This window comes from Eurosta solidaginis, chromosome 2 (assembly GCF_040869045.1).
Source record: "Eurosta solidaginis isolate ZX-2024a chromosome 2, ASM4086904v1, whole genome shotgun sequence".
NCBI lineage: Eukaryota > Metazoa > Arthropoda > Insecta > Diptera > Tephritidae > Eurosta > Eurosta solidaginis.
In genome coordinates this window covers 87585496-87612592 of record NC_090320.1, presented here as the reverse complement: position 1 = coordinate 87612592, position 27097 = coordinate 87585496, and the positions used below count along the sequence as shown (strand labels likewise).

General features: G+C 38.3%; 1 pseudogene; it reads left to right on the top strand.

The window, feature by feature from the left end:
- The first annotated feature begins 4921 nt into the window (after positions 1–4921).
- LOC137241560 (mitochondrial uncoupling protein 4 pseudogene) lies at positions 4922–6176 on the top strand (annotated as a pseudogene).
- Positions 6177–27097: the final 20921 nt, after the last annotated feature.

Sequence of the window (27097 nt, the reverse complement as noted above, 5' to 3'; positions counted from 1 at the left end):
CACACGCTTGCACGGACATATATATAGGCGTTGGTGTTAGTGCGCGAAAGTAGATAGAAGCAAACACAAATAGTTTACATTAGGCTGGGTCACTATTGGCAGTGCTCATTCTTGGGTTTAGCTTGGTGGCCTAAACACATTGTGCGGAAACTAAGCAATTTAAGCAAATTTGGGTTTTTTATTTTTGAAATACCTTTTAAATCGTTTGTAGTTTTTCATAAGAAAAAAATTTTTTTTGGTCCACAGGTTTCGGAGATATCGCTAACACATCTCAAAAAAACCAAGAACGCAGCAATTTGGAAGCACTAAAAGTACTTTTCCTATAACTACAAACGATGAAATTGATTGTAGTGAAATTTATTTTTTTGTAGTTTTTATAGTTACTCCGAAAATATAAATCAATGTGCGGAAACCAAGCAATTTAAGCGAATTTGGGTTTTTCTTTTTGAAATACATTTTTTTTTTGCTCCACAGGTTTCGGAGATATCGATAACGCATTTCAATAAAACCAAGAACGCAGCGATTTGGAAGCACTAAAAGTACTTTTCCTATAACTACAAACGATGAAATTGATTGTACTGAAATAAATTTTTTTGTACTTTTCATAGTTACTCCGAAAATATAATACATTGTGCGAAAACCAAGCAATTTAAGCAAATTTGGGTTTTTTCTTTTTGAAATACGTTTTAAATCGTTTTTAGGTACTCATAAGAAAAAAAATTTTTTTTTGGTCCACAGGTTTCGGAGATATCGCTAACGAATCTCAAAAAACGAAGAACGCAGCTGTTTGGAAGCACTAAAAGTACTTTTCCTATAACAACAAACGATGAAATTGATTGTAGTGAAATTCATGTTTTTTAGTTTTTATAGTTACTCCAAAAATATAATACATTGTGAAAAAACCTCTTGGGGCTTCGATAGCTCAAGTGAGTTCCCAAGGGGTTTTTGCGCTCGTTGGAAAAAGATAAAAAAACGGGAAAAAACACACAGCAGATTAAAATTCAAGAATTTGACAATTTAATTATTTGCACTTTCAAAGCTAACTCACAATATATACAAAAGCTAATCCAGTTTAATTAATTATATATATATATATGTTAAAGTATGCAAACAGAAGAAAATCTTACCTAGAACAGGGCTGATGGCTGCAGTGATCGCGGAGCTTTCCAAAAAAGAAGTGAAAGAGTTTCTTTCTTGTAAAACGCGTTCACCCTTCAATTCCGTCGAAAAGCGGTTTTGAGGGGTAATAGAACGAAAGTTAAATTGGAAAGTTAAATTGGAAAGTCGCGCACCAACACGTACACATACGCTTGCACGGACATATATATAGGCGTTGGTGTTAGTGCGCGAAAGTAGATAGAAGCAAACACAAATAGTTTACATTAGGCTGGGTCACTATTGGCAGTGCTCATTCTTGGGTTTAGCTTGGTGGCCTAAACATGCCGGCCCCCCTTGCTAGAAGCAACATCGGTAGATCCCTGCGGCCATCTCCCCTGATCAACTTAATACTAACTAATATTTAAATGCACAAAATTCATGGATGTCCCAATAAGGGCAGCGGCATGGCGACCTTTTGCTTGATACAGTAATTGGTATTTCGGTTCCATCCGTAAATCGTGGAGCTGTAGTAAAGAAAAAGTAAACGTTAGGAAATAGTACGTGGTTGAGTTCAATTTTTTGCACCTCTTTTCACACGAATGGCACGTGAAGCTAGTTCGAGGGTTGAGGCAGATTTAGGAGCGGCATGCTCCAGACAAGAGCCAGCCAAATATACTGCTCTGCGCTAAAAAAGGGCCAAACGTAGATGGCAATGTGCCCGGCAGTATCAGCTCCGGATATATATCGGCTCCCAACACGAGTCGAACCGGACTTGACACAAAAAATGTTGGATCGGCGAGCTGCATATGGGTATAGGGTGTCGCGACCGAAGGGTCGACGTTCGCGCTTGGACTCACACGGGCGTAGTTGGGAACGATCGTAGCGTGAATCGTGAGCCTACGGTTCTGCCCATGTTTACCCCTTATTCGCAAGAGGCACCCTCGTTGTGATCCGTAGTTTTCTTCGTCGAGGTGTAACTGTCGAGCCAGGTCGCGTGAAATTATAGAAGTTGTGGCGCACGCGTCGATGAGTGCGCGTATCAGGTGCAACCGCCCTCGCGCCTCGATTTTGATCACGGCAGTTGGCGATATCGATGTAAAGGGCCGAAGTGCTACGATCTCCCGCGTAATTTGCCCAGTTCTGAAGGCAGCTGGCAGTCGTCGAGAATGTCGTTCAAGCTGGCCCTGCGAACCTACTCTCTCTAACTCGTATCCTTGACGGGGGCGGAAAGTCCGTGATTCCGCTCCTCGTGTGCGTTGACGCCGGTTCGGGCTGCGGAAAGTCCGTGATTCCGCTATTCCCTTGTGACGATCTGAGCCCCGCTTCCTCGCTCCTTGGTGACGTTGGTGTGCAGTTGATGGGCGGAAAGTCCGTGATTCCGCTCCATCTTTGCGGCGTTCGTGTGCGAGTGGGGGCCGGAACTTCCTTGGTTCCACCTTCCTACTGGTGGCCGGGCGGAAAGGCCGTGATTCCGCTCCAGCTTCGTCCAACTCTCCTTCTTCTAGCTCGCGTGGTCCGCTGTCAGTTCCTATTTCTGATGCTTGAAGAGACAGAATATGTTCGTCCTCGCTATCCATCTGAACGCTCCATGGCCTGGTATCAACTTCCTGGGGCTCCGGATTGTCGAAGCTCTGGTGTAACGTGGTGTGGTGGTCCCCTTGGCACTGGTGACAACGTCCTTTGCTCGTGCAGTCGGCGGTGCGGTGTGCTACTGACAGGCAATTGCCGCAGTACCGTCCTAATGCGGCTTCCCTTTGCCTTTCCTCGGGCGATTTGGCTCGGTAGACCGGGCATAACCGGATCGGATGTCGTTTGTCGCACAGGTGGCATGGTTTCGGGTACCGCTGGGCCATGCGTTCCGCCTTCCTGCGTAGAGTCGTGTACCGGGTCATACTGGACCTGAAAAGGGGTAATTGTCATTGGTCAGGGTTTAGAATTTGAGGGGATTTCATCATGCGTGAGGGGAGTTGGGTGTCGAGAAGATATTCGCAAGAGGTTGGCAACAAGCTACAATTACTTAGGGAGTTAGCTGCACAAGAGCCTTGATTTTGTGTTTTTTTTTTTTGATTTATTTTGAACACAAATTCGGTATACAACGTGATTTTTATGTAAATTATCTTTATGTCCACGCGATTTGTTTAAAATGGCAAGAACTTCTCTATGACGGTGCGCTTCGTGTGCGATCTGACAGATTTGGCTTTAAGTGTAGCCACGCGGTAAGCTTTCGGCCGGCTGTCAGTATTTTGCCGACAGATGGCGCACGGGGATGACTTTGTGGAACGGATTTGGTTGTGTGGCCACCCTACAGAAATTTAGGTCATAAAACTTACCCGCGCCCAAGCAAATGTGATTATGAAAATAACCTATGACTGTCAAATGACTAGTCAAATGACGTGGAGTGACGAGAGCGTTTTTGCAGGGTAATTAATCATTTTAAAGCAGCATCGAGGATGCCGAACGTGCCAAAGAGAACAGAGGTAAGTTTTATTTATTCCTTAATCTGAGATAAACATTGATTAAAACTCTCTTATTTTTCATTTGTTTTCTATAGATTGTGAAGCCAGTGCCACGAGTTGGACGGAGGAAGGGAGCTGCGGAGCCTGCACGAGGGGCAGGGACATCTGACGGTCGGAGTCGGCGCACGTGCCCAGGCAAGGTTCTGGTGCCGGCTTTCTCGGATTGGGGGATTTTTCTTCGAGTACTATACTCGCCCGGAGATCCGGCACTGGTTGCCTTTGGTTATAAAGCCGAGCCCTATTTGTGTAAAACGACGGCTACTTGGCCTGCCGCCGTCCTCGGGGGGGCATCGGTTAAGGCGTTCCGCCCATATACGCCCTTACAGTGTAATCAGCAAAAAAAAACTATTGTAAAGTGTGATAAATACATTGTACATTAACCCCACTATAAGAAATCAGGTGTATTTGATCTGGGTGGTAATAGGATATTTGTAGAAGATCAAATATTTCAGGTTATAAATTCGTAAAACACGGCCCAAAAAGGGAAGGCAGGGGGAAAAAAATAAATGTGATCGCGTTTTTCCCGGTTTGCCGCCCTAGCATCTGGCAACACCATATGAGTTTTTGTAGTGTACCTTGTGTTATTGTGAAAGTGGATTGTATTACCCTTCAATGAATTTCCTGTCATTGAAGAAAAAAACGAGGTACGCATCAATTGTAATTTTTACGCACATTGTTAATTTTCATTTTCTTTCTTTTTCTTTCAGGTGAGCTGCACAGTTTGGGAGCAACATGAAATTTAAAAAGCGCAAATGTTTTGATGGGGCTGACTTGCCTAATATGCTTTTGTCCGGACATCCCGGAACTGGTAAAACCAGTACAATTCTTGGTGCCAGAGATAATGCTTGCCGATACGGAGCTGACAATTGCTGATTCTATAGCCAGGAGGAGCAATAATAACAGGTGTTGGCAACGAATTACATCTTCATATACAAAATGCAAACAGAAGCTGCGTGCTTTCACAAAAGTTAAGAGCAAAGGTACTGCGGCAACAACCAGTGAAGGCTATGGACGATTAATTGCACACGGGGAAAAGGAGTGCATGTTGCTACAATACAATTTTCGAAATGAACAGTATAGTTTTAATGAGATCAATACATTTGCAATTACTGATTGGATAAGTTCAGCGTCCTTCTTGCAAGACCCAAATGAATTTGTTTTGGTAACCTCTCACAGCGTGGTGCTTCGAATAATTTACAAGGAAAAGTTTGTTGGAAAAAATGTATGTAAAATTGCATCGAAAGTCTCGTGTAGCGATAAAACCACACTTTATTGTTCCTACATTCATGGCTGCACTACGTCGAACCATGGAGAAGGAAAGTTGTAGTACACGCTTTTGTTTAGTGCGCACTTATGTGTCGCGCATTATTGAGCCGATTACATCGCGTTGCACAAAATTTCGTTTTAAAGCGTTGGGTGAATTGTATATGAAATTTATTGAGAGTCATCAGCATCCTATGGAATGCTATGAGCAACTATTCAATGCAGGTATGGGAACCATGGTTGCGGATTTTTATATATGCTTGACATATCATTATGATTCATGTGGTAGTACACGTAAAGCCGATGGAATCTTTCGCCGTGGCATAGCATGAGGGAGAACGTTCAGTAATTTTTTCTTAATTTTATTTACTCATTCTCTAATTTTTGGTTTTCTTTTACTAGAGATATCAAAATCGTCTACCTTTAACCAATAAAAACGTCACTATGCAAAGCCAACTCGGAGTAAGTCCGGTGCAGAGTGTACTCCACCTCCACCACCAATGGCCACATCTTCCAATCAAATGCGTCCAGTGGAGTATGATCATGCAGATTCTTTTGGTTGCATTTATGTGGTATTCGTTGTAGCTGCTTCACTTGCTGAACTAACCACCTATCCACTAGATCTGACTACAACCACGGTTACAAATTCAGGGGGAAGCAGCAGTTGATACAAATACAAGCATTAAGCCTGAATATCGTGGTATGATAGCGACAGCGTATGGCATTGTCAGGGAGGAGGGCACTATAAAGCTGTGGCAAGGTATCTCACCAGCACCTTACCGTCATGTAGCCTATAGTGGCATACGTATGTGTAGCTATGATTTCCTACGTTGCACATTGGGGAGCGATGAGAGTGGCCATATGACATTACCATTGTGGAGGTCTGCTCTCTGTGTTGTGTCTGCAGGAGCAGTATCACAATGGCTAGCTTCACCAGCTGATCTTGTTAAGGTACAAGTAAAAATGGAGAACAAACGCCGGCTAATGGGTGAACCTACACGTGTTCACGGTGCTACACATGCCTTTAACGAAATTATGCGTCGTGGTGGTATAGCTGGTTTATGGAAGGGTAGCGTACGGAATGTGCAACGCGCAACACTTGTTAATTTTGGTGATCTCACAACATATGATACTACTATAAAGCATATGATAATGGTCCAATTGAGTCTGCCTGATTGTCATACGGTACATGTACTTTCCTCTATTTGTGCTGGGTTTGTGGCTGCGATTATGGGAACACCAGCTGATGTGGTAAAAACAAGAAATATGAATCAATCGAATGACGATAAGGGCAGGTGAGTGTTTACATGACGCTGTTTATATTTAGGATATGTAGAAATCTTTGCTCAGAATGTAATTTTACTGAGAAAAGAAAGGCGTTTTAATTTTTCTAAAGCATTTTTGTTTTTTAAATACTGCCACGGTGGGCAATTTCGTTTTATAAAATGTTATGTTTTCTCATTGCTACCTGAACCTTCACTTTTCAATAAGTGCAGGGAAAAGGTGTAAGCAAAGGTCCATTGTTTGGCTTGTTTTCGTGTGTTCACAAGAGATTTTTGCAATTTCTCCTAAAAAATGTTCACAGTTATCGATTTAACCGGGGGTTGGTCACAATGTGTTGGTGAAAACGAAAATGACAAATGAAACTATCTAATAGATTGCTATTCTCCAGGTAAAATCTAACTTTACTGGAGATAGTGAAAATGGTTTTTAGTTACGGTGAGTCAAGCTCCAAAAGAACTTTTAACGTTCAGAGCAGCTTAAGCGTCGGTTGGATTTAAGAAAATGTTATGTTCAATTTTAGTAATATTTTTCCCAGTCTGATAAAGAGAAAGCAGTTTGATCGCTTTTTTTTTTTTTTTTTTTTTTTTTTTTTTTTGGGGAGAGCCTAAGTGCATGTTGTTGTTGTTGGTGTAGCGATAAGGTTGCTCCCCGAAGGTTTTGGGGGGTGTTATCGATGTGTTGGTCCTTTGCCAGATACAGATCCGGTACGCTCCGGTAACACAGCACCATTAAGGTTCTGGCCCGACCATTTCGGGAACGATTTATGTGGCTACATTAAACCTCCAGGCCACCCCTCCTCTCCGCCCTCAAGTTCCATGAAGAGCTTGGGGTCGCCAGAGCCTCGTGTTAGTGAAACAGGATTTGCCGCGGATAGGTGAGGTTGACAAGGGGGTTTGGAGAAGCTGTATATATATTGCGCTGGCAACCTGAAGGGTTGCGCTACGCAGCCCCTTGACTCTGGAATATAGTCGCCTCTTACGACAGGCATACCTACCGCGAGTATATTCTGACCCCCTAACCCGCTGGGGGAGGTAGGTTCTATGTTCGGTTACAGCTCTCTAGATTCCCGATCCTCTTCGCTGGATGGGAGTAGCACAAGTTTAGTGAGGGGTCTTGTGACCTTTCCCTTTGCCGTCATGAGATCCACTACTCGTACTCGTCCATCCGATCCAGGATGGAGGTTGATAACCCTCCCGAGCCTCCACTCATTGGGTTGCAGGTTGTCTTCTTTTATGACAACTAGATCGTCAAGCTTCATATTTGCTTTAGGTTGGCGCCATTTGTTCCTTTTTTGAAGTTCGACGAGGTATTCCGTCTTCCATCGTCGACAAAAGGTGTGGTGTAGGGCCTTTAGTCGCTGCCATCGATTAATAATTGATGCGGGGTTTTCGTTCGCGTCTGGCTCCGGGGGTGCTAGTAGGTGTCCCCCTATTAAAAAGTGCCCCGGGGTTAATGGTTCTAGGTCGGACGGTTGATTGGAAGAGGGCGTTAGGGGGCGGGAGTTGAGGCAGGATTCTATCCTGCAAAGCAGGGTAGAAAATTCCTCAAAAGTGTATTTAAGGTTGGATGCTACCCTTTTGAAGTGATATTTAAAACTTTTCACTCCCGCTTCCCACAATCCCCCCATATGAGGAGCAGACGCAGGAATAAAATGCCAGTTCAGGTTTTGGTATGTATAGGTTGTTACTACCTCGGCGCGTGAGTCAGCCATGAAGGTTTTGAACTCCGCCCTGAGGGCTCTGGATGCCCCGACAAAATTGGTTCCGTTGTCGGAATACACATTCTTCGGGCAGCCTCGTCGCGCGACGACTCTGGCAAAAGCCGCCAAGAATGACCGGGTGCTCAGATCGGTAGTCGCTTCCAAGTGGATGGCCTTAGTGGAGAAACACACAAAGAGGCAGACATATCCCTTGGACACGCGACAGCCTCGCCCTTGATAATTCTTTATCTCAAAGGGGCCGGCAAAATCTACCCCGGTGTTAGTGAATGCCCGGGTATAGGTGGTTCGTTCGGTCGGTAGAATGCCCATCAATTGTGTTTGCGCCTGTTTCCTATGCACTGCGCATACCTTGCACTTGTGAATTTCTGATCGTATCATATTTTTCACGCGAGGTATCCAGTACTGTTTGCGGATCAGGCGCAGCATAAGCTGATTTCCCCCATGTAACGAGATTTTATGGACAAATCGTGTGATGAGACGAGACAGTCCACTGTGATAAGGCAGAATTATGGGGTGGCGTTCGTTATACGAGAGGTCCTTGGACGCCTCGAGCCGCCCCCCGACTCTGATTGTCTCGTCCTCATCGAGAAATGGGTGCAAGGGTTGTAAATCGCTCTTTGGCTTGATTGAGCCTTTTTCTTGGAGTGCTCTGTACTCCTCCGCATAATGGCTTCGTTGAGCATTGACGATCAGTCGACACATCGTTGCTTTAATCTCGATGGGTGAAATCGTCAGTGATGTTTCATTGAAGGAGGTTTTCAGATGAGTCCTTTTGTAGAACCGTAGAACATAGGACACAACTCTTAAAGCCCGGGAAAGATCGGAAAACCTGTCTACAATATCTTCGTCTTTTCGGTTAAGCGAGGTTGTGTGGACTTGTAACCTTTTTTCTTCCATGGTTGTGGTGTAGCTTATTTCCTGGTTTGGCCATTCTTTGCCATCTTGCTGCAGCCAAGATGGGCCTTCCCACCACAAGGAATTGTTCACTAGTTCTTGCGCTAAAAGCCCTCTACTGGCTAAGTCTGCAGGGTTGGACGCTGAGTCCACATGACGCCAGTCCGTGTTCCCAACTTGGTCTATTATCTTTGTCACACGGTGGGCCACGAAAGTTGACCATGAACACGGAGGTTTCCGTAACCAAGCTAAGACAATAGTTGAGTCAGTCCATAATAAGGTTTTATGTTTGCCTAAATTAAGGTTCTTGTTGATAGACTCTAGGGTTTCTGAAAGGAGAACTGCTCCACAAAGTTCTAGTCTTGGTAAGGAGATAGTTTTTACTGGCGCGACTCTTGATTTGGCTAACAACAGGCTTACAAATATTTGCTCATTAATATTGACGCGCAGGTAGACGGTGGCTGCGTATGCTTTTTCTGACGCGTCACAGAATCCGTGGATCTCCACTGTGGCTGTTGGTGAAAAGTGTACCCAGCGTGGGATCTTAATTTTTTCTATGTGCTGGTAACTTTCAATGAAACTTTGCCACCGATCCAGCGAGACTGGCGACACGGTTTCATCCCATCCTGTTCCCTCTAACCAGATGCCTTGCATCAACATTTTGGCGGTAACCACGAATGGTGCCAGCCACCCTAATGGGTCAAATAATTTTGCTATCGCCGACAGAATTTTCCGTTTTGTAAAGCTAGACTGTTCCTCTATGGGTTTCGTTTTGAAGTAAAAGGTATCTGCGTGGGCGTTCCACCTGATGCCAAGTGCTTTAACCATACTGGTATCCTCGAAGTCTAGGAAATCTTCGTTTAGGAGGTGAGCCTTTGGTAGGCCTTTAAGTAGTTTGTTCGAATTGGCGGTCCATTTCCTCAGCGAGAATCCTGCTGTCCCCAGGGCTGCAGTTATTTGATCCCTTGCTTTAATGGCGTCAGTAATAGTGTGGCCTCCTGCTAGCACGTCGTCAACGTACATTGCATTTCGTAGTATATCTGATGCTATAGGGTAGCTGTGTTCCACGTCGTCCGCTAACTGGAGCAGTGTTCGTATTGCCAGGTACGGTGCACAGTTAACTCCGAAGGTGACCGTTTTCAACTCATATAGTTGTATGGGCTGCGTACTTTCTGTTCGGAATACAATCCGTTGATACTTAGTGTGATCATCGTGTACCAGAATCTGTCTGTACATTTTTTCTATGTCGCTATTGAAGACATATTTGAAGAAACGCCACCTTAATATGAGAATGGTGAAATCATTCTGTAGAACTGGCCCCGGATGGAGGATGTCGTTGAGGCTGACTCCGTTTGCAGTTGATGATGACGCATTGAACACCACTCTCACTTTGGTTGTTGTGCTTTCTTCCTTTTTGACGGCATGATGTGGTAAAAAATAGGTATCACAGTCTTCAGCGGAGATGTGTGTTGGTACCCGGGACATATGCCCCAAGGTTTCATACTCTGCTAAGACCCTGTTGTATTGTAACTGTAATGGTGGGTCTTTACCTAAACGCGTTTCCATTCGGAAAAATTGTGAACACGCAATTTTTAATGAGGGACCTAATTGTTTATATTTTGGAAATTCCTGTTTAAAAGGCAAGGATACAATATATTTACCCTTATCATTTCGAATCGTTGTGTTCTTATACAATTCTTCACAATACTTGTCATCATGGTTGAACGTTTTGTCCTTGGGGACTTCCTCTGTTTCCCAAAATAATCGTAGCTCTCTGTCTAATTGCACTTCACTGACAAAGGACACATATTTCTCGCTGGGTGAGATTGTTTCGGTTTGGCCGGTCAATATCCAGCCGAATACCGTCTCTTGGGCTAGCAGTGTTCCTAACACGTCTTTCTTTATTCCCCCTAACATCACCTGTGCATAAATGTCGCCTCCTAATATCAGGTCGACTTGCTCATTGACAAAAAAACGTTTGTCAGCTAATACTAAGTTCGGGAAGGCCTGCATGGCCATGGCATCCACCTTGCATGTTGGTAGATTGCCAGTTAATTGCGGCAGCACAAGCGCGGTGGTAGCAATATTTATTGTCGGATCAATTGGAGACCGCAGTTGTATATGACACGCCTCCTTTACTTGTGATGACACTTGATTGGTGATGCCTGACACATGTGCAGACATCCGCTGAGATGGCAAGTTTATGCGACGTTTAAGTCTTTCAGTTATGAAAGTACATTCTGACCCCGAATCTATAAGTGCCCGCCCGGAGAAGTTGGTGTTGTTGTGGAATATATTGATGCGGGCCGTACCTAGTAAAACCCCTTTACTTGTGTTTGTAAAGCAGGCCTTGAAGTGGTTATTTCCATTGCTTTGGTTATTTCCAGTGCTTTGGTTATTGGAATAGGTGCGCCTCTGTTGCGATTGGGCAGATGGGCCAGGGTTGGTATTATTGTTGTTTGCGTTTTGGTTGGTGTCCGTTGCCTGAATATGTAGGAGCGTATTGTGTCTTTGCTTGCAGGTGGCGCAATTGTAGGAGCTTGAACACCTAGACACAGTATGTCCTGAGGATAGGCAGTTAATACACCCTTTCTTGTTTTTAATGAAGGTGATTCAATCGGAAACCGACAATGTGCGGAACCGTTGGCAATGTTGTAGTTTGTGCTCAGTGGATTTACACATCTTGCACGCACCTTTGGTTACACTCGTCTTAAAAGCACCTAGCTTTCTGTGAGAGTTTTCAGTGGATTGTCTACCATTATGGGTTTTCGGGTTCTTGGTTTCCAGGCTATCCTCAGTTATGCCAGAGACTGTCTCAAGTGTCTGGAAACGGTTTTGTAAAAATTTATCCATGTCTTCCCACTTGGATATTTCTGTTTTATTTTGAACCGTTTGCTCCCATAAGGCTAGTGTGCTTTTTGGTAATTTCGTTGAGCACAAATAAGTTATAATCGCATCCCAATTGGACACGTCGATTTGATGTGTCTTTAAGGATGCGATACAGTTGTTGATGTCTCGCTGCAGCTTTTTAATTGAAGTGCCGCATTCCTTTTCAACCGCCTCTAAGCTGAACAACGTTTTCAGCTGAGTGTTCACTAGTATACGTTTGTTTTCGTATCTGTCTACCAGATTTTGCCACGCTATACCGAAACCTTCGTTTGTGAGTGGGCACTTTTGCACTATCTCTTTAGCCTCACCCTGGGTCTTTTGTATCAAGTGGTACAATCTCTCTACCGGGGTGAGTCGCTTATTTAAAATATATATGGCCGTAAAGAGGTCTCTGAATGTAGGCCAGGATAAGTAATCTCCCTTGAACACATCAGTGTCACACGGGGGTAGACGCATATTTGTATCCCTTTCGTGCTGTTCTTCGGGCTTAGGGTCGGGTTTGTTGAATGTGGCCTGTCGCGTTGATATGTTTGTCATGCAACGCAAGTAGACTGCATAAGCACTTTTGTGTTTTATCTTAACAGCTGATATATTTTTTCCCTCTAGAGTGTCCCCAGCTAATATCTCATCATGGGCTGTTTTTACTTTTTTCCACTTTGCCTTTAACTCTTCTTGCTGGATAGCCAGAGTATACTTGGTATGCTCGGAGTCGGGTGTGGAGTTGAAGTCAGCTTCAAACTCTATGACTTCATCAGCCACTCTGATGTAACTTTCCATCGCTTTCGACATGGTATCAGTACTGAGATTAAGGGCAAAATGGATCTAACTTGTTAATAGGGTAGTTCACGAAGGCACGTTCAGCTTAAGATAGGACGATGTAGCTAGTGGGTATATGCCCAATATAATGGATTGCCGCCAAGGGGGTAAACACGCAAATTTTTAATAATTTTTTTTTTTTTTTTCTCAGCTGATTGTGCTTTTATGCGAACACTCTTGTCACCCAACTCACCGCAGTGTTAGTGTTGTGTATACAAGAAAATATGGTTAAGTGACTTTGATTTAATGGTAGTAACGCTGGTTTACGTCAGAACCTAAAGAATTGGTTCAATTTAAAGTATTGGCAGTGACTTGTGATAAAGTGCGTTAAAGTGTTGTTGCAAAGAAATTGCCACACTACAGTGAAAAAGTGGGGTTATGTTGAATTTGTGCAGCTGGCTGCAATATTACTCGAAAATATGCGCTACAGCAAACAAAATACTAAATCAAAAGACTTTGAGTAAATCTGTGTGACTTAATTGCCACACATACGTATAATTATCTGGTTTTTATTTAATAAAATCGCGATATTGGTACGCCGAGAAGTTAGTATAAGTAAATTCCTACTTGTGCAAAAAACAAACAAAAAAAATTGAACTCAAACCACGTACCTTTGTGACTTTGTTTGACCGCTCGTTTTTGTTTGCTGGTGTAATGCTTGTCGCTTTTGAAACGCTCAGGTGGTGCCAACTGCTAACTTTTGAAACGCTTTTGTGTGGTTATTGATGAATACTTTGAAACGCTCAGGTGGTGCCAACTGCTAACTTTTGAAACGCTTTTGTGTGGTTATATTGATGGCTACTTTTGAAACGCTCAGGTGGGCTGTGTTTATCCAGTCGGTCGCTGGTATTCAATCGTGTCTGTAATTATTCCGGCGTAGTAGGACCATGAAAAAACCTCTTGGGGCTTCGATAGCTCAAGTGAGTTCCCAAGGGGTTTTTGCGCTCGTTGGAAAAAGATAAAAAAAACGGGAAAAAACACACAGCAGATTAAAATTCAAGAATTTGACAATTTAATTATTTGCACTTTCAAAGCTAACTCACAATATATACAAAAGCTAATCCAGTTTAATTAATTATATATATATATATGTTAAAGTATGCAAACAGAAGAAAATCTTACCTAGAACAGGGCTGATGGCTGCAGTGATCGCGGAGCTTTCCAAAAAAGAAGTGAAAGAGTTTCTTTCTTGTAAAACGCGTTCACCCTTCAATTCCGTCGAAAAGCGGTTTTGAGGGGTAATAGAACGAAAGTTAAATTGGAAAGTTAAATTGGAAAGTCGCGCACCAACACGTACACACACGCTTGCACGGACATATATATAGGCGTTGGTGTTAGTGCGCGAAAGTAGATAGAAGCAAACACAAATAGTTTACATTAGGCTGGGTCACTATTGGCAGTGCTCATTCTTGGGTTTAGCTTGGTGGCCTAAACACATTGTGCGGAAACTAAGCAATTTAAGCAAATTTGGGTTTTTTATTTTTGAAATACCTTTTAAATCGTTTGTAGTTTTTCATAAGAAAAAAATTTTTTTTGGTCCACAGGTTTCGGAGATATCGCTAACACATCTCAAAAAAACCAAGAACGCAGCAATTTGGAAGCACTAAAAGTACTTTTCCTATAACTACAAACGATGAAATTGATTGTAGTGAAATTTATTTTTTTGTAGTTTTTATAGTTACTCCGAAAATATAAATCAATGTGCGGAAACCAAGCAATTTAAGCGAATTTGGGTTTTTCTTTTTGAAATACATTTTTTTTTTGCTCCACAGGTTTCGGAGATATCGATAACGCATTTCAATAAAACCAAGAACGCAGCGATTTGGAAGCACTAAAAGTACTTTTCCTATAACTACAAACGATGAAATTGATTGTACTGAAATAAATTTTTTTGTACTTTTCATAGTTACTCCGAAAATATAATACATTGTGCGAAAACCAAGCAATTTAAGCAAATTTGGGTTTTTTCTTTTTGAAATACGTTTTAAATCGTTTTTAGGTACTCATAAGAAAAAAAATTTTTTTTTGGTCCACAGGTTTCGGAGATATCGCTAACGAATCTCAAAAAACGAAGAACGCAGCTGTTTGGAAGCACTAAAAGTACTTTTCCTATAACAACAAACGATGAAATTGATTGTAGTTAAATTCATGTTTTTTAGTTTTTATAGTTACTCCAAAAATATAATACATTGTGCGGAAACTAAGCAATTTAAGCAAATTTGGGTTTTTTATTTTTGAAATACCTTTTAAATCGTTTGTAGTTTTTCATAAGAAAAAAATTTTTTTTGGTCCACAGGTTTCGGAGATATCGCTAACGCATCTCAAAAAAACCAAGAGCGCAGCAATTTGGAAGCACTAAAAGTAATTTTCCTATAACTACAAACGATGAAATTGATTGTAGTGAAATTAATTTTTTTGTAGTTTTTATAGTTACTCCGAAAATATAATACATTGTGCGGAAAAAATGCGGAAACCAAACAATTTAAGTAAATTTGGTTTTTTTTTGAAATACGTTTTAAATCGTTTGTAGTTTTTCATACGAAAAAACAATTTTTTTTTAGTCCACAGGTTTCGGAGATATCGCTAACGCATCTCAAAAAAAACCAAGAACGCAGCAAATTGGAAGCACTAAAAGTACTTTTCCTATAACTACAAACGATGAAATTGATTGTAGTGAAATTCATGTTTTTGTAGTTTTTATAGTTACTCCAAAAATATAATACATTTTGCGGAAACTAAGTAATTTAAGCAAATTTGGGTTTTTTATTTTTGAAATGCCTTTTAAATCGTTTGCAGTTTTTCATAAGAAAAAATTTTTTTTTTGGTCCACAGGTTTCAGAGATGTCGCTAACGCATCTCAAGAAAACCAAGAACGCAGCAATTTGGAAGCACTATAAGTACTTTTCCTATAACTACAAACGATGAAATTGATTGTAGTGAAATTCATTTTTTTGTATATCTTATAGTTACTTCGAAAATATAATACATTGTGCGGAAACCAAGCACTTTAAGTAAATTTTGTTTTTTTCTTTTTGAAATACGTTTTAAATCGTTTGTAGTTTTTCATACGAAAAAAAATTTTTTTTTTAGTCCACAGGTTTCGGAAATATCGCTAAGGCATCTCAAAAAAACCAAGAACGCAGCAATTTGGAAGCACTAAAAGTACTTTTCCTATAACTACAAACGATGAAATTGATTGTAGTGAAATTCATGTTTTTGCAGTTTTTATAGTTACTCCAAAAATATAATACATTGTGCGGAAACTAAGCAATTTAAGCAAATTTGGGTTTTTTTATTTTTGAAATACCTTTTAAATCGTTCGTAGTTTTTCATAAGAAAACATTTTTTTTTGTCCACAGGTTTCGGAGATATCGCCAACGCATCTCAAAAAAACCAGGAGCGCAGCAATTTGGAAGCACTAAAAGTACTTTTCCTATAACTACAAACGATGAAATTGATTGTAGTGAAATTAATTTTTTTGTAGTTTTTATAGTTACTCCGAAAATATAATACATTGTGCGGAAAAAATGCGGAAACCAAACAATTTAAGTAAATTTGGTTTTTTTTGAAATACGTTTTAAATCGTTTGTAGTTTTTCATACGAAAAAACAATTTTTTTTAGTCCACAGGTTTCGGAGATATCGCTAACGCATCTCAAAAAAAAACCAAGAACGCAGCAAATTGGAAGCCCTAAAAATACTTTTCCTATAACTACAAACGATGAAATTGATTGTAGTGAAGTTCATGTTTTTGTAGTTTTTATAGTTACTCCAAAAATATAATACATTGTGCGGAAACTAAGTAATTTAAGCAAATTTGGGTTTTCTATTTTTGAAATGCATTTTAAATCGTTTGCAGTTTTTCATAAGAAAAAATTTTTTTTTGGTCCACAGGTTTCAGAGATGTCGCTAACGCATCTCAAGAAAACCAAGAACGCAGCAATTTGGAAGCACTATAAATACTTTTCCTATAACTACAAACGATGAAATTGATTGTAGTGAAATTCATTTTTTTGTATATCTTATAGTTACTCCGAAAATATAATACATTGTGCGGAAATCAAGCACTTTACGTAAATTTGGTTTTTTTCTTTTTGAAAAACATTTTTTTTTTGCTCCACAGGTTTCGGAGATATCGATAACGCATTTCAATAAAACCAAGAACGCAGCGATTTGGAAGCACTAAAAGTACTTTTCCTATAACTACAAACGATGAAATTGATTGTACTGAAATAAATTTTTTTGTACTTTTCATAGTTACTCCGAAAATATAATACATTGTGCGAAAACCAAGCAATTTAAGCAAATTTGGGTTTTTTCTTTTTGAAATACGTTTTAAATCGTTTTTAGATACTCATAAGAAAAAATTTTTTTTTTTGGTCCACAGGTTTCGGAGATATCGCTAACGAATCTCAAAAAACGAAGAACGCAGCTGTTTGGAAGCACTAAAAGTACTTTTCCTATAACAACAAACGATGAAATTGATTGTAGTGAAATTCATGTTTTTTAGTTTTTATAGTTACTCCAAAAATATAATACATTGTGCGGAAACTAAGCAATTTAAGCAAATTTGGGTTTTTTATTTTTGAAATACCTTTTAAATCGTTTGTAGTTTTTCATAAGAAAAAAATTTTTTTTGGTCCACAGGTTTCGGAGATATCGCTAACGCATCTCAAAAAAACCAAGAGCGCAGCAATTTGGAAGCACTAAAAGTAATTTTCCTATAACTACAAACGATGAAATTGATTGTAGTGAAATTAATTTTTTTGTAGTTTTTATAGTTACTCCGAAAATATAATACATTGTGCGGAAAAAATGCGGAAACCAAACAATTTAAGTAAATTTGGTTTTTTTTTGAAATACGTTTTAAATCGTTTGTAGTTTTTCATACGAAAAAAATATTTTTTTTTCGTCCACAGGTTTCGGAGATATCGCTAACGCATCTCAAAAAAAACCAAGAACGCAGCAGTTTGGAAGCACTAAAAGTACTTTTTCTATAACTACAAACGATGAAATTGATTGTAGTGAAATTAATTTTTTTTAGTTTTTTTCCGAAAATATAACACATTTTGCGGAAACCAAGCAATTTAATTAAATTTGGGTTTTTTCTTTTTGAAACACGTTTTAAATCGTTTGTAGTTTTTCATAAGAAAAAAATTTTTTTTTGGTCCACAGGTTTCGGAGATATCGCTAACGCATCTCAAAATAAACCAAGAACGCAGCAATTTTGAAGCAATAAAAGTACTTTTCCTATAACTACAAACGATGAAATTGATTGTAGTGAAATTCCTTTTTTGTAGTTTTATAGTTACTCCGAAAATATTGTTACGAAAATTAGCAAAACTAAGGAGTGCTGCCGTCTCTAAGCCGATGCTAAGCAGTGACGTGAATGCACATCAATAATTCAATCATTATGTATCTACATAAACGAAACAATAACTGCGTCTACATATATGTACCATGTACGTATACGAGCAGCGGACAGTCAATGCACTAACACATGCATATATCTGAGATACTCCTATAAGTATGCAATGAGAAAAACTATAAAATTGTGCAATTGTAGTTACAGCTGAGAAGTTTGAGAGCTACTGGACTAGTATATTCTGGAAGCGCCTAGAAGATGTATAAAATTGTGCAATTTTAGTAATAGCTGAGAAGTTTGAGAGCTCATGGACAATGCTAGTAGATTCTAGAAAATGCGAACGAGAAACCAAAGAGTATAAAAGGCGACAGATGTAGAGGCGCTGTAATTCAGTTTGATTTGAGTTGTCAAGCAGTTTCGATTAATTTTATTATTTTGAATAGTAGAGTTTCATTGAGCTATCAATCAGTGTGGTTATTAAGCAAGCTATTCCGTGCACAGTTTGAGTGTTATTGTGAAGTACTTTAATAAAGGCCATTTTGCATTATTACAAATTGGAGTTATTTATTCAACAGTTTAGTGATTCGAACTTAGCAGAAGATTGCAAATAAGAGGATTTGCAGTAAATTCGTAACAATTGGTGTCAGAAGAGGAATTGTTGAATAAATTCCAGAGGACAACAATTACATGGCACAGTTCAGTGAATTGAAGATCCAGCAACTAAAGAAGGAGTTGGAGAGCCGTGGATTGAATACAAGCGGCGTTAAACTCGAACTTCAGGCACGGCTACGAGAGGCAATGGAACCAGAAGGAATTGATGTGGACGAGTATGCCTTTTATCCTGATGAGGACGAGACAACAGCAAAAATTGAAGAGAAAAATGAAACACCGCAGACAATGGCGAACGTAGACCTGAACATGATGTTGGCTGCAATATCGGCACAAATGTCCGAAATGTTGTCACAATTGGCATCCTAACTGGAATCGCAAAAGACAGAAATAACATCTTAACTGTCATCACAGACGGAATCCCATGAGACACGTATAACATCAAAGATTGAAGCACAAGAAACACGGATATCCGAAATGTCGGCGCAAATTTCAGCACATATATCATCGCAGATCTCTGCTCAACTGGAAGAGCAAGAAGAACGTATTTCCTCGAAGTTGGAGGCGCAAGATACAAAAATTTTACAGTTTGAAGAAAAAATCGAGGTCGAGGTGGATGCTTTGAGAGGACATATCGAGCAGTTGCAACTAAATCGCCCAGCAATTTCAACGAGTAATCCAAAGGTAAAAACAACATCCTTCGACGGTTCTGTTCCTTTCCAGGTCTTTAAGCTACAATTTGAGAAGACCGCAACAGTGAACAACTGGAATGCTGAAGATAAAGTTGCTGCATTGTTCGTAGCTTTAAAATGACCAGCTGCGGAAATCTTACAGACCATACCAGAGTACGAGCGGAACCACTACGAAACATTGATGAGCGCTTTAGAGAGACGTTACGGAAGCGAGCATAGGAAACAGATATTCCAAATTGAATTGCAAAACCGCTACCAAAAAGCAAATGAGACATTGCAGGAGTTTGCTTCAGATATTGAAAGATTGGCTCATCTTGCAAATGCGGACGCACCCGTGGAATACACTAAAAGGGTAAAAATTCAGAGCTTCATAAATGGCATACGAGATGTGGAAACGAAGCGGGCTACATATGCGAATCCAAAACTAACGTTTGCTGAAACGGTATCGCATGCACTGACTCAGGAAACAGCCTCACTTTTGAGTAAGCCAGTGTACAAAGCTCATCGCGTGGAAGTGGAAAAGCCAGACTCGGTAGACACAATTTTGGAAGCACTGAAGGGATCTCAACAGAAGAATGCCGGAGTTATTAACTGTTTCAAGTGCGGCAACCCAGGTCACGTCTTTGCGATCTTGGTCCTAATAGTTCCAACAATGTGGGTGGCCGTATACGCAAAGCTGGCGGAAATGAGCAAGAGCGTGTCGGATGTAAAGAACGAAAACTTGCCCCGGCTATTGAATGTCCTGTGATATCTGTATCGCAGATTGGAAGGAAATCAAGCAGTCTTACCATCAGAGGGAATATGGATGGTAAAGAGCGCGTACTGACCGTAGATACGGGGCATCTCATTCTTTGATTCGATCTGATTTGGTCTACAGGAGAGTAAAGTCATTATCTGGAGCAAGGTTGCGTACGGTCACAGGCGGGTATAATCAAGTCCAAGGAGAAGTGGTATGTGAGGTATTAATTGGAAAAGTCATGGTTCTACACAAATTCGTTGTGGCGGAGATCGTTGATGAAGTCATATTGGGAGTGGATTCTTGGTTGACCATGACATCAGGATCGATATGCGGGGAAAACTTATGCGCTATAAGAACCAGGACATACCACTTAACTTTAGTTTGGAAAAAGGGTTCAGCAGTAATCGGGTACTGGTGGAGAAGACTCGACGAATGCCACGAAATTCAAAGGTAAAAGTTGATGGAACAAATGGGCCAAATAAATCAAAATCAAAAGTACCTGCGAGAGAAACACTGGCATTAATAAAGCCTAAAAGATGCAGAAAAACGAAGCAACGAATTTCCGAGAAAGAATGCGAGGGTAGTGTCAACATGGGAACGATACTGATTATGCAAAGAAAATCCGTCCAGCGCAAGCTCTACGAAGTAGCTCTTCGGCCAAACAACAGAGTGTGAAGGAACGAACCAGGATATTGAGAAGTACGATGAAACACAGGTACCATGAGAACAATAATTCGAAAGTTTTCTTGGCGGGAGATTTGGTACTGTTATACAGCCCTCACCGGCGGAAAGGTGTTCCATCCAAATTTCGGTGCAGTTGGGAAGGCCCATATAAGGTTGTGAAGAAGATGAGTGATACCATCTACCGCATACAAAGCATTGAGAAACCACGGAGTAGAAGAGTGGTACATTTGGCGATGCTAGCAGCGTTTAGATCGAGAGATTTGTCTGATCGGGACGATCAGACTTAGGTGTAGGGCAGTGTTGCCAAAATTAGCAAAACTAAGGAGTGCTGCCGTCTCTAAGCCGATGCTAAGCAGTGACGTGAATGCACATCAATAATTCAATCATTATGTATCTACATAAATGAAACAATAACTGCGTATACATATATGTACCATGTACGTATACGAGCAGCGGAGAGTCAATGCACTAACACATGCATATATCTGAGATACTCCTATAAGTATGCAATGAGAAAAACTATAAAATTGTGCAATTGTAGTTACAGCTGAGAAGTTTGAGAGCTACTGGACTAGTAGATTCTGGAAGCGCCTAGAAGATGTATAAAATTGTGCAATTTTAGTTATAGCTGAGAAGTTTGACAGCTCATGGACAATGCTGGTAGATTCTAGAAAATGCGAACGAGGAAACCAAAGAGTATAAAAGGCGACAGATGTAGAGGCGCTGTAATTCAGTTTGATTTGAGTTGTCAAGCAGTTTCGATTAAGATGATATCTAGCGAGCAATAGCAGTATTATTTTGAATAGTAGAGTTTCATTGAGCTATCAATCAGTGTGGCTATTAAGCAAGCTATTCGTTGCACAGTTTTAGTGTTATTGTGAAGAACTTTAATAAAGGCCATTTTGCATTATTACAAATTGGAGTTATTTATTCAACAGTTTAGTGATTCGAACTTAGCAGAGGATTGCAAATAAGAGGATCTGCAGTAAATTCGTAACAATATAATACATTGTGCGGAAACCAAGCAATTTAAGTAAATTTGGGTTTTTTATTTTTTAAATACATTTTAAATCGTTTGTAGTTTTTCATACGAAAAATAATATTTTTTTCGTCCACCGGTTTCGGAGATATCGCTAACGCAATAAAAATACTTTTCCTATAACTACAAACGATGAAATTGATTGTAGTGAAATTCATTTTCTGTAGTTTTATAGTTACTACGAAAATGCAATACATTGTGCGGAAACCAAGCCATTTAAGCAAATTTGGGCTTTTTCTTTTTGAAATACGTTTTAGATCGTTTGCAGTTTTTCACAAGAAAAAAATATTTTTTTTTGGTCCACAAGTTACGGAGATATCGCTAACGCATCTCAAAAAAACCAAGAACGCAGCAATTTGGAAGCACTAAAAGTACGTTTCCCTATAACTGCAAATGATGAAATTGATTGTAGTGAAATTCATTTTTTGTAGTTTTTATAGTTACTCCGAAAATATAATACATTTTGCGGAAACCAAGCAATTTAAGTAAATTTGGGTTTTTTCTTTTTGAAATAGGTTTTAAATCTTTTGTAGTTTTTCATACGAAAAACAATTTTTTTTTAGTCTACAGGTTTCGGAGATATCGCTAACGCATCTAAAAAAAACCAAGAACGCAGCAATTTGGAAGCACTAAAAGTACTTTTCCTATATCTACAAACGATGAAATTGATTGTAGTGAAATTAATTTTTTTGTAGTTGTTATAGTTACTCCGAAAATATAATACATTTTGCGGAAACCAAGCACAGTAAGTAAATTTGGTTTTTTTTCTTTTTGAAATACGTTTTAAATCGTTTATAATTTTTCATACGAAAAAAAATTTTTTTTTTTGGTCCACAGGTTTCGGAGATATCGCTAACGCATCTCAAAAAACCAAGAACGCAGCAATTTGGAAGCACTAAGACTACTTTTCCCATAACTACAAACGATGAAATTGATTGTAGTGAAATTCATTTTTTGTAGTTTTTATAGTTACTTCGAAAATATAATACGTTGTGGGTAAACCAAGCAATTTAAGTAAATCTGGGTTTTTTATTTTTGAAATACGTTTTAAATCGTTTGTAGTTTTTCATACGAAAAACAATTTTTTTTTAGTCTACAGGTTTCGGAGATATCGCTAACGCATCTAAAAAAACCAAGAACGCAGCAATTTGGAAGCACTAAAAGTACTTTTCCTATATCTACAAACGATGAAATTGATTGTAGTGAAATTAATTTTTTTGTAGTTGTTATAGTTACTCCGAAAATATAATACATTTTGCGGAAACCAAGCACAGTAAGTAAATTTGGTTTTTTTTCTTTCTGAAATACGTTTTAAATCGTTTATAATTTTTCATACGAAAAAAAATTTTTTTTTTGGTCCACAGGTTTCGGAGATATCGCTAACGCATCTCAAAAAACCAAGAACGCAGCAATTTGGAAGCACTAAGAGTACTTTTCCCATAACTACAAACGATGAAATTGATTGTGGTGAAATTAATTTTTTTGTAGTTTTTATAGTTACTCCGAAAATATAACACATTGTGCGGAAAACAAGCAATTTAAGTAAATTTGGGTTTTTTTTTTGAAATACGTTTTAAATCGTTTGTAATTTTTCATATGAAAAAACAAATTTTTTTCGTCCACAGGTTTCGGAGATATCGCTAACGCATCTCAAAAAAAAAAAAGAACGCAGCAGTTTGGAAGCACTAAAAGTACTTTCCTATAACTACAAACGATGAAATTGATTGTAGAGAAATTCATTTTTTGTAGTTTTTATAGTTACTCCGAAAATATAATACATCGTGTGGAAACCAAGCAATTTAAGTAAATTTGGGTTTTTTATTTTTGAAATACATTTTAACTCGTTTGTAGTTTTTCATACGAAAAAAATTATTTTTTTTCGTCCACAGGTTTCGGAGATATCGCTAACGCATCTCAAAAAACCAAGAACGCAGCAATTTGGAAGCACTAAGAGTACTTTTCCCATAACTACAAACGATGAAATTGATTGTGGTGAAATTAATTTTTTTGTAGTTTTTATAGTTACTCCGAAAATATAATACATTGTGCGGAAACCAAGCAATTTAAGTAATTTTTGGGTTTTTCTTTTTGAAATACGTTTTAAATCTTTTGGAGTTTTTCATACGAAAAAACATTTTTTTTGCTCCAACGCGCCGCTTTCGGTTGCCGGTACTACATAATCCATAAGCGCCTTTGTACCATTAGCAAAATTGGGAAATTCGAAGACACCCGTTTGGGTATACCAAACAATGATTTTTGCACAGCAAATGGGTTCTTTGAATAATTCTCTCGATTTAATTTGCAAGCATATTAAAGTTGTTGAATGTGCAAGTAAATATTTTTGCTTAAAATTCCTATGTTCAAAAATAAAACAAACTTCATTTCAGCATACCCCTTCTAACAAAAGTTATTCTTACGCTCAAGCATATGTACGTACATACATACGTATGTTCATATGTAAGCTAAGAAACCTATGAACATGGTAATGTATCTGCTATGACGATCGTAGCGCATAATCAGAAACCAAGCAGTTTAAGTAAATTTGGTTTTTTCTTTTTGAAATACGTTTTAAATCGTTTGTAGTTTTTCATACGAAAAAAATTTTTTTTGGTCCACAGGTTTCGGAGATATCGCAAACGCATCTCAAAAAAACCAAGAACGCAGCAATTTGGGATCACTAAGAGTACTTTTCCTATAACTACAAACGACGAAATTGATTGTAGTGAAATTCATTTTTTTGTAGTTCTTATAGTTACATTTTGCGGAAACCAAGCACAGTAAGTAAATTTGGTTTTTTTCTTTTTGAAATACGTTTTAAATCGTTTACAGTTTTTCATACGAAAAAAAATTTTTTTTTGGTCCACAGGTTTCGGAGATATCGCAAACGCATCTCAAAAAAACCAAGAACGCAGCAATTTGGGATCACTAAGAGTACTTTTCCTATAACTACAAACGATGAAATTGATTGTAGTGAAATTCATTTTTTTGTAGTTCTTATAGTTACTACGAAAATGTAATACATTGTGCGGAAACCAAGCCATTTGAGCAAATTTGGGCTTTTTCTTTTTGAAATACGTTTTAGATCGTTTGCAGTTTTTCACAAGAAAAAATATTTTTTTTTTGGTCCACAGGTTACGGAGATATCGCAAACGCATCTCCGAAAAACCAAGAACGCAGCAATTTGGAAGCACTAAAAGTACGTTTCCCTATAACTGCAAATGATGAAATTGATTGTAGTGAAATTCATTTTTTGTAGTTTTTATAGTTACTCCGAAAATATAATACATTTTGCGGAAACCAAGCACAGTAAGTAAATTTGGTTTTTTTTTTTTGAAATACGTTTTAAATCGTATATAGTTTTTCATACGAAAAAAAATTTTTTTTTGGTCCACAGGTTTCGAAGATATCGCTAACGCATCTCAAAAACCAAGAACGCAGCAATTTGGAAGCACTAAAAGTACTTTTTCTATAACTACAAACGATGAAATTGATTGCAGTGAAATTCATTTTTTTTGTAGTTTTTATAATTACACCGAAAATATAATACGTTGTGCGGAAACTAAGCATTTAAGCAAATTTGGGTTTCTTCTTTTTGAAATACGTTTTAAATCGTTTGTAGTTTTTCATAAGAAAAAAAATTTTTTTTTGTCTACAGGTTTCGGAGATATCGCTAACGCATCTCAAAAACAGCTAAGAACGCAGAAATTTGGAAGCACTAAAAGTACTTTTCCTATAACTAAAAATTATGAAATTGATTGTAGTGAAATTCATTTTTTGTTATTTTTTATGTTACTCCGAAAATATAACACACTGTGCGGAAACCAAACAATTTAACTAAATTTGGTTTTTTTCTTTTTGAAATACGTTTTAAAACGTGTGTAGTTTTTCACACGAAAAAACATTTTTTTTTGTCTACAGGTTTCGAGGATATCGCTAACGCACCTAAAAAAACCAAGAACTTAGCAATTTGGAAGCACTTAAAGTACTTTTCCTATAACTACAAACGATGAAATTGATTGAAGTGAAATTCATTTTTTTGTAGTTTTTATAGTTACTCCGAAAATATAATAAATTGTGCGGAAACCAAGCAATTTAAGTAAATTTGGGTTTTTTCTTTTCGAAATACGTTTTAAATTGTTTGTAGTTTTTCATACGAAAAAAAAATTTTTTCGTCCACAGGTTTCGGAGATATCGCTAACGCATCTCAAAAAAACCAAGAACGCAGCAATTTGGAAGCACTAAGAGTACTTTTCCTATAACTACAAACGATGAAATTGATTGTAGCGAAATTCCTTTTTTTGTAGTTTTTATAGTTACTCCGAAAATATAATACATTGTGCGGAAACCAAGCAATTTAAGTAAATTTGGGTTTTTTCCTTTTGAAATACGTTTTAAATCGTTTGTAGTTTTTCATACGAAAAAAATTTTTTTTGGTCTACAGGTTTCGCGGATATCGCTAACGCACCTAAAAAAACCAAGAACTTAGCAATTTGGAAGCACTAAAAGTACTTTTCCTATAACTACAAACGATGAAATTGATTGTAGTGAAATTCATTTTTTTGTAGTTTTTATAGTTACTCCGAAAATATAATACATTGTGCGGAAACCAAAAAATTTAAGTAAATTTGGGTTTTTTTTTTTTGAAATACGTTTTAAATCGTTTGTAGTTTTTCATACGAAAAAAAATGTTTTTTTGGTCTACAGGTTTCGGGGATATCGCTAACGCACCTAAAAAAACCAAGAACTTAGCAATTTGGAAGCACTAAAAGTACTTTTCCTATAACTACAAACGATGAAATTGATTGTAGTGAAATTCATTTTTTTGTAGTTTTTATAGTTACTCCGAAAATATAATACATTGTGCGGAAACCAAAAAATTTAAGTAAATTTGGGTTTTTTTTTTTGAAATACGTTTTAAATCGTTTGTAGTTTTTCATACGAAAAAAAATTTTTTTTTGGTCTACAGGTTTCGGAGATATCACTAACGCATCTCAAAAAACCAAGAACGCAGCAATTTGGAAGCACTAAAAGTACTTTTCCTATAACTACAAACGATGAAATTGATTGTAGTGAAATTCTTTTTTTGTAGTTTTTATAATTACACCGAAAATATAATACGTTTTGCGGAAACTAAGCATTTAAGCAAATTTGGGTTTCTTCTTTTTGAAATACGTTTTAAATCGTTTGTAGTTTTTCATAAGAAAAAAAATTTTTTTTGTCTACAGGTTTCGGAGATATTGCTCACGCATCTCAAAAACAGCCAAGAACGCAGAAATTTGGAAGCACTAAAAGTACTTTTCCTATAACTAAAAATGATGAAATTGATTGTAGTGAAATTCATTTTTTGTTATTTTTTATAGTTACTCCATAAATATAACACATTTTGCGGAAACCAAACAATTTAACTAAATTTGGTTTTTTTCTTTTTGAAATACGTTTTAAATCGTGTGTAGTTTTTTATACGAAAAAAAAATTTTTTTTTGGTCTACA